This window comes from Alligator mississippiensis, chromosome 5 (genome assembly GCF_030867095.1).
Source record: "Alligator mississippiensis isolate rAllMis1 chromosome 5, rAllMis1, whole genome shotgun sequence".
In the NCBI taxonomy this organism is placed as follows: Eukaryota; Metazoa; Chordata; order Crocodylia; family Alligatoridae; genus Alligator; species Alligator mississippiensis.
The window spans coordinates 138,377,293-138,385,315 of NC_081828.1; positions in this window are offsets into that span (position 1 = coordinate 138,377,293).

The window sequence follows — 8,023 nt, forward strand, 5'->3', positions numbered from 1 at the left end:
TAAGTTGGGGTGCAGGGAGGAGCAAGCAGAAGCAGGGTGGGTGGACAGGAAGTGGCTAGCAGGTCCATAGGGGGTTTGGTGAGTTCAAGGCGGGTTTTGATGGGATCAGGGTGGGGGAGTTGTCTATCCAGGGTTGTGGGGTTTAAAAATAGCCTGGTCAGGGAGTAAAGAGCACCTCCATGGGGCTCAGATGGGCAGCTGGGCTTTTCTAGTCCCAGGGCCGTGCTCCAAACGTGTATATGTTTGGTTAAACTAGGCACAGGTTAGCCTAGTTTATGTATTGCACTTCCTTAGGTGAACTAAGTTAAATGAGGCCAATCATTTTTTGCCTAATCTAAACTCCACAAGCATACGTACAATTCAGCACTTAGATTGGCCTAACCCTAATTAGGTTGATTTAAGGGCAATGTCTATACACACCCTCTGTATGGTATGTGGCAGACTGAAGAGGGGACAGGCAGAACAGTGGCAGATGGGACAAAGAGTGGAAAGTAGAACCTTAGATTAGGCAAAGAGCACAGGGCAGGAAATAAAAAACAAAGCTGGGCAGGGAGTCAGGCAAGAAATGGAAAGCAAAACAGCAGATCTGGCAGGCAGCAGAAAGGAGAACAACTGTTTAGGAAGAGGAGCAGGGGCACTTAAAGAGGGTGTGGAGCTATTTAACGGCATGTCGGACAAGAAGGTTGGTCCTTACTCGTCTAAGTTTAAGTTTTAGTCAATGAGTAGGAGGAGTGGCTGGCAACATTTTGTCTACAGTTGTGAGATAAGAGCATGAGTAAAGATCAAGGAAGACAGCTTAATTCAGAAGGGCATGAATGACTCGTGATAAGAATTACTTTAAACAGTATGCCCTTTGATCCTTGTATCTGAATGAACATTATAACTAAACTGATACAGACATTAAGTAATATTACACGACTTCAGTTTTCTCCAGTCTTATACTTTATTTAAATTTCAAAGCAATTGAACAGAGTACTTGTACACAATTAAACCTTATGTTGTTGTACAGTCATACAGTAAGCCTTAGAGCAGGGCACTGAATGGTAATAATTTGCATATAAACATGGTAAAAAAACCTTTCTGTATAGCATTATCATTAAATACAACAAAAATGCAATTAAAGGTAGTGTACTTTTCATCATGGTAACCAGATGACATTAGCAACAGAACCAGTATATACAACATCCACCCACACTCCCAACCCCTCAAGCCACTGGTACAGAGAAGTCAGTAGTCTTTTGGAATTTTGGATTTTTTTTTCCTAGTGAGCGATTTCTACAGAATGAGGATGCAAACAGTGTGAGTTATAAATCCTGCTGACTGCTGCCCATTTTTCAGGCTCTTTCCTCCTTTCCATAAGAAGAGGAAGTAGAGCTGTGCACATTTCTTTTTTTATTCTCTATGGTTTCTCACTATGTCTGCATCTTTGAGCTCCTCACCTATTACTCTTGCAGACATCCAAGCATATTGGACTCTCTGGTTAGGGACAGGAATTATGTATAAACTGGTATAAGAAATCAGAAACTGGTTTAAATATGTAACACAATAGAAGCTCAGTGCACATAAACCACTTTCAAAATGTCCAGAACCGGCTTAAGATAAACCTGGATGGATATAGTATCAGACTTAGCTGATTTAGGTTAAATTGGTTTATTGAACTTCTGTGCCAGATCCCGTCCAGATTCAAGTTAACTCACTGTCTCCCAGGCTAAGTACAGACTGTCAAAAAGCTCCAGGCTGAATCAATTCAGTCTTTGCAGGTTAATCTAAGCTGCATAGATTCAACTAATAAGCAAGGGAACAGACATTCACTGTTGATTCCAGAAATGCAGCCACATACCTGCAGTGGCCTAGGCCCAGAAGCAGGGGGGAACTAGAGCATGCCTCCCTGCTCACCTGGAACAGACAGTCTGGGCCAAAGCTTGCTTACCCACTCTGCAGAGGGGAGCAGGCAGGGTTGCAGGGGAGGTGAAAAGTATCCTGGGATGCTGGGGGACTGTGAATTAACTTGGATTTGGCAGAGATCTGGGACAGCAGTTCAATAAACCAATTTCACCTATGGCAGTTATGTCTGATACTACAACCATCCAGGTTCATCTTAAACCGGTTTTGGCCATTTTGATCCTAGCCCTTGGCATCAACCCCATTGGTGCAAGAATGCCATATTTTTATGTCCTTTTGGTTTGAATTAAATGATTGGTCTATAAACTTATTTAAGGAAATAACAAAATGCAACTATGAAAGCATAGCAGGCAATGCTAACCATGTGAAGTGCACCCAGTAACACACCACACCCTGCATCGGTTTTAGAGTAGATCATCCATGTTTATGCCTACATTCCATTTTGCTTTTAAGAAGTTGAATAATTTAAGAATATTTGCACTGTATCCAAGTCTATTAACTATCCCTGGGTTCTTGCAGATGTAAAGAAGCAGGTTTTTCATATGCAAATGTTATGTTCTTTTTTATCAGGCAAAGATGTCCATAACAGGGACATGTTTGTCTTCTAAGACTGAAATTACATGCTATATTCAGTTAGTTAAACCCAACTGCAGTCATCCAAACTTTCTGTTCTTCTGCACTCAGCAGGTGCAGTAGGTTATGAAATCCACAAGACAATTAAGCATTGAATATTTTCCTACAGCAAAAGCATATCTCTTCATTATAATTATTTCAAAAAAGTAGCATGGTGATTGTTTTCTTTCTTCACTTCCATCTTGGGTCAGGAAAATTTTGAGAGTTTAGCATTCCAGTTTCATTGCAACTGTGGCCATGATCATTATTATGGGCCAGTGAAGAGAGGGGGAAAAAATCTCATTTTTGGGGTCTTAAAATGCACAGAGGTCAGCAGCCATTTTCTTGGCAAGAAGCTCTCTGGCTGTTCTGTAATCTCATTTACCCATTTTTCTGGTGTACTAGTCTATGTAGCTGCACAGAATATGTGCCCAGACATCTAGTTGAGGAGCATATGGTACATTTCCAGGCCTGTATTATCTTGTTAACTGCTTGTGTTCCAAATTCCTGTTGGAGAGCTGGTCACTAACTATCTTCCTTCCTTCACATAAGGTTCAAAACTATTTACTGAGGAATTCTGACCCATTTGCCCTGACTTGCTAATGGTACTTTTTCCAGTACTCTGCAAAAAGCCCCACCTTTGTTTATAAGGGAGATACTGAGCATGCTCAAACTGAAGATGAGAGCAAACATGTGCTGTCTTTACCATGCTAACTCGGCTGACTTAATTATTTCCACTGTGATCTGTGGGATCCAAGGTCAGCAGATCTTCTATGCAGACAAGTCACAGGATTTGAGTCCCAGAAATGTACTTACAGACTATGCCTGAAATAATATTTCACTGAACCATGTATGCAGAAATGGCAGCCTTGTGCTACGTCTTGAAAAGAATTGGCAGTCTTGCCTTTGCTTATTTTCTCATCTGTTAATCAGAGATTCTCAACTATTATCTCCCTGAGTACACTTTCTTTTTCTCTATGATCACTTGAGCACTCTCAGCTCTAATGCACTGATTTTTTTTTTTTAATGGCTGCATAGGAATGTTAATGTTGGATATTAGACAAGCTTAGGGTGATGACTCAGCACCTGGCAGGTAAATATTGAATTGTTTCATCTCAGACCTACACTTTGTGTACTTCAACCAGCAAACAACTGCAAAATGCAGACTTTGCTGATTAAAAGCAAAACTGGAAAATAAACAACCCATGAAACTAGTGTTTGGAAATGTTCCAGTTTCCAGTGAGTTGACCACATGTAATCCTGTTTTGTTTTATATTCAGCTTTTGGTGGCAGTGGCCTCAGGAAATCCAATGCAGAGTTTGTCAGGCTTTTTAGAGGGAATTCTTTCCCTCCATTCTTCTCTCAGCAATCCTGTCACTTTAACATCTTAAATTCAGATGGAAGGAAGGATGCAGTTTACAATTTTCCCTTAGTTCCAGATAGCAACAGTCTGTAGTTTAAAGAGCAGATGTAATAGAAAGGAAGAGCCAATGTATTCCTCTGGCAGAAGTTAGCCGCATTGGATACATGTAATGGATTCTGTGTTTCTTTGCATACGTATCTACACTATCCAGAAAGACAGCAGCAAGGACTTGATCCTGCAAACCTTTACTTATGCAAGTAATCTCATTAGAGCTGTCAAAGTAAATGGGCCTATTTGCATAGGTGAGGACTGCTGACATGATTGAAGATTTGTGGAATAAGGCCAAACGATTTGTGGAATAAGGCCAAAAGTTTGTTCTATCATGCATTTTTACTTAATGCATGTTATAATGCACTCAGATACCACAGTGAGAAATTCCAGCTAGTATTGCTTTGTGACACAAAAGATAATGAAAAAATAAGAAATCAGCTTCTGATCATTAGCTTCAGTTCATCAGTTGCCCCAAGAAATTCCCCTTTTGCCAGTGTAGTCATTGGTATTACAAACAAAATAAATATGCTGTAGCAGTCTATTTGTTTTAAGGTATCGTTTTTTTCACAGCTCTGCAAGTCTATGCTTTTTAAGGAGAACACTGAGAAGGGACTTAATTCCCCTGGGCCTTTTCTCAGACCATCTCATATTTGCCCATTAATAGCCTCTTTTTTTCCAAAGATGTCTTCTGCATACATAGATTCTGCCCTTTCTAACCTGCAGTTTGGCAACAAAATGCAGGCTACTGTGGCCTGTAAAATCTGTTTGTAGAACACATGGAACTTCCACTAACTTCAGTCTGGAAAGTTAGGGGCTTCAGAGGTCAAGTGTGTGACTGCAGCACACAAAAGGCTGATGAGTGTTTCCAGACAATTTAAGAAACCCTGGTTGGAACTCCAACTGGTGCAATAAGTAGTCAACTGCCACAGAAAGATTTATGGCTATAAAAAGCAAAAGAATAACCAAATGCTGGGAAAAAGTCTGTGGAGCAGAATGCAGATTGCATTTGATCAGTTCCCCCTGAGCAAGATATTCTTTCAGGTGTGGCTTTTGTTTAATTTCATTAGTTTTCTGTAGGTGCCAACCTGTTTGACTCAGTGTATTATTTTACCTGAACTAGCCAATAAATAGTGAGCAAGGAACATGATCAATACCCTTCAAAATACTGACCAGAACCTTCCTTGCAGCAGCTCAAATAGTGAAATCACTGAGCATGTTTTTTTAGCATGTGTTTAATTAGTTGCTGATAGCAAAAGTTAATTGCCACTGATTTCAGTAGCAAGAAATTAGATAAAGTACTTAAAATATTTCTGACAACCTTCTATCTTTGCAAGAAAAATAAACATAACGTACATCATTATAAAGCTACTGGGAGAGGGAATCAGAGCTGTCACATGGTAGCATTACAGGAGTAGTTTTAAGAAAACACACAGATACCACCAGGATGGTATTGTTAGAGCAAATATTATTCCCAGACTGAGATGCAGGTGGACCACCTGACGGTCAGAAAGCCTAGTCCACATCAAAGCACTAAACTTTGAATAGGACAGAGTGGGAGTTTCTACTGATTTGAAAGTAAAACTTCTTTAGAGCTTACATGTATATGAACCTTTCTGTAACATGACAGAAGGATTAATCTATTTATTGCAAACCCATCCAAAATTATCACACTTCCTGGCAATATGTAGTAATGGAAAAAAAAGATACCATCTTAATAATTAATTTCCTCAGCTAAAAAAAGTAGCTTGCTATGGAAAGGAGAAAACCAGTGTTGCTGTACCCAAGGCAGATTTAATCCCACATCTTGGAATATTAAACAAAAACCAGGTGTCATAAACAGAAGTAGTTTTACAATAAATTAATCCAAAAGCTATAAGCTCAGACAGCACATATGGTCAGTAGATGGCAGACTGCTCCCAATAATCCTTAAGAAACTGAGAAAAGAGCCTTCCTCCTTTTTTATGAGCCAGCAGGTAAGTAAGTGATGAATGAGTATGAACAGTTCAGATTTTATATGATCTGCATTCATTGCTGCACCATCATAGTGGAGGAGTAATCAACAGATGAGAAAAAAAAACTGCCCACAACAAAAAATGCGATCAAACTGTAGCAAAATGTGTAAAAATTCACTTTAAAGAATATTATACAGCTGCATTTGTTCAGTCCCTTACAAGAGAGATTCTCAAACAGGAAACCATAGCAAGATAAACCCAGAGTTTTCAAATAGGAATCCTTAGTGTTAAAACCATTCTGTCCAGATGTGGTCTTTGAGTTCTTTGTAACAGAAAAACTGCTCTGTTATTTTTCTGTAGTCAAAAGGCAAGTGAAATTGAACAACTGACATTTGCTGAGGAATGCCACGAGTTCCAAGGTTGAGAACTACTGCCCTACGATATACGCCTCCACTAATAAATTGCCAGGGATTCACCCTCTTCAAAAGATCTGTCCTGGGCAGGAACTTATCAATAGGCTCCTAGTTAAAATGCGCTACTCTGGCTTTGTATTGATTCACTTTAAAATACCACTACTATTTTTTTTTGCAGTGCTAGCTGCCAATTAATGGTGCACCTAAGCCAATGCTTGTCTTGTGGATAGGCCAAGCTAAAAATCACAAGAGAAACTACCAACCCTTTTTTCTAATGTCCGTCAGATATTTGCCATCCATTTATGTTATGCTACATTTCTCAATACCTCACTTTTTTCACTACATAAACAGTGCAAGCTGATTATTTAGTACACAGGGGCCAACATAGCTTCTAATGCTTGGAAAGGAAGGCTGGTCCTCAGAGTTAAAAAACAACCATGTGGGATCCCAGGAGCTCAAGGTCCAGATTGAAAAGTTATACAAGTTCAAATTCCCTGACTAATTCTAACCCATCTTATCTTAAACCACCCAGCTTCACTGATATACAGTCTAATATCTATTGCACCTGTTTATCAATAAATCTAAAGTCTTAGATTTATTAAAAATACTTATTTGTGAACAGGCATTAGGATTATTATTGCCTGCCCAATCACACCAGGTGGGGCAGTCCTTCCCATATTAAGGCTAACATCTACCAGGGGTTCCATAAATGAGAAAATCCCCAAGACAGAAGGAGAAGACAAGAAAAAGTATCCCTCCCTTCTTCCTGCAAACCTACTTAATTCTTTTCATGAGGAATTTGGAAGCAGAAGAGCATTTGCCGAAGTCACTGCGAAATTATATTGGCTGGCTAAGCGCCTCCAAAAATCAAATAGATAGTATTTCGCTTCATCTATGCACTGAGGTACAGATAATGTAGCTTCCAATCTTTCCTGTAAGATCATCTTGTTTCAGCAACATTGTGAAATCTGGAAAGCACTATCACGTGTTTATTATTCTTGTTTCAGGATGTTTTGTTCCAACTTGGACATTCAAGGTCTGCCATCCTCAAGAATCTATTATAAGTCTTTGCATTTCCTCTGATAACAAATAGGCTTAAAACTACTTTCTAAGACTGTTTGCTAGAAGATAAATTGTCACAGAGAACAGACACTCAAGGAGAGTCTGAGAACCTTTGCATTTAAAGTGGCAATTACGATGTTCTAATGTACAAGAGCCAGACCCTTGCCTGGGTTTGATAACACAAGCTGAAGTAATGAAATTGTTTGAGTGAGTAGGAAATAACTACATGCCATTCCAATTTCTGATAGTATTTCCCTGCATTGCTATAGGTGTTCTCACCCTGGAGTGGGATGTTATTGATCATCATTCACAGTTGTATTTCATGGTGGAAGAGACTGGAAATTGATATTTAAACCATAGTGAAGCATATTCAGGAAGCAAATTGGGAAAGCACTTGTTCCACATGTAGGGTACTGTAATTCTGTTCTGTAACATCAGCAGTACTGCAGGCCTCTGTCCTCCCAGGAAAACAGAGGCCTAACTTACTTTTCCCTAGATCAGAACATGCTGAGTTCAAACTTTACTAACGGTGAAGTTAGAACAGGAAAAATGCAAGTTAGCAACTAGGTCTATTCCTGGCTCTGAATTAGAGTGCAGTAGAGTTGTTAGAAAGAAAGGTTTACAGAAGTAGGGCTCCACATCTATTCCTAGCCATGAAGAATTTTGAT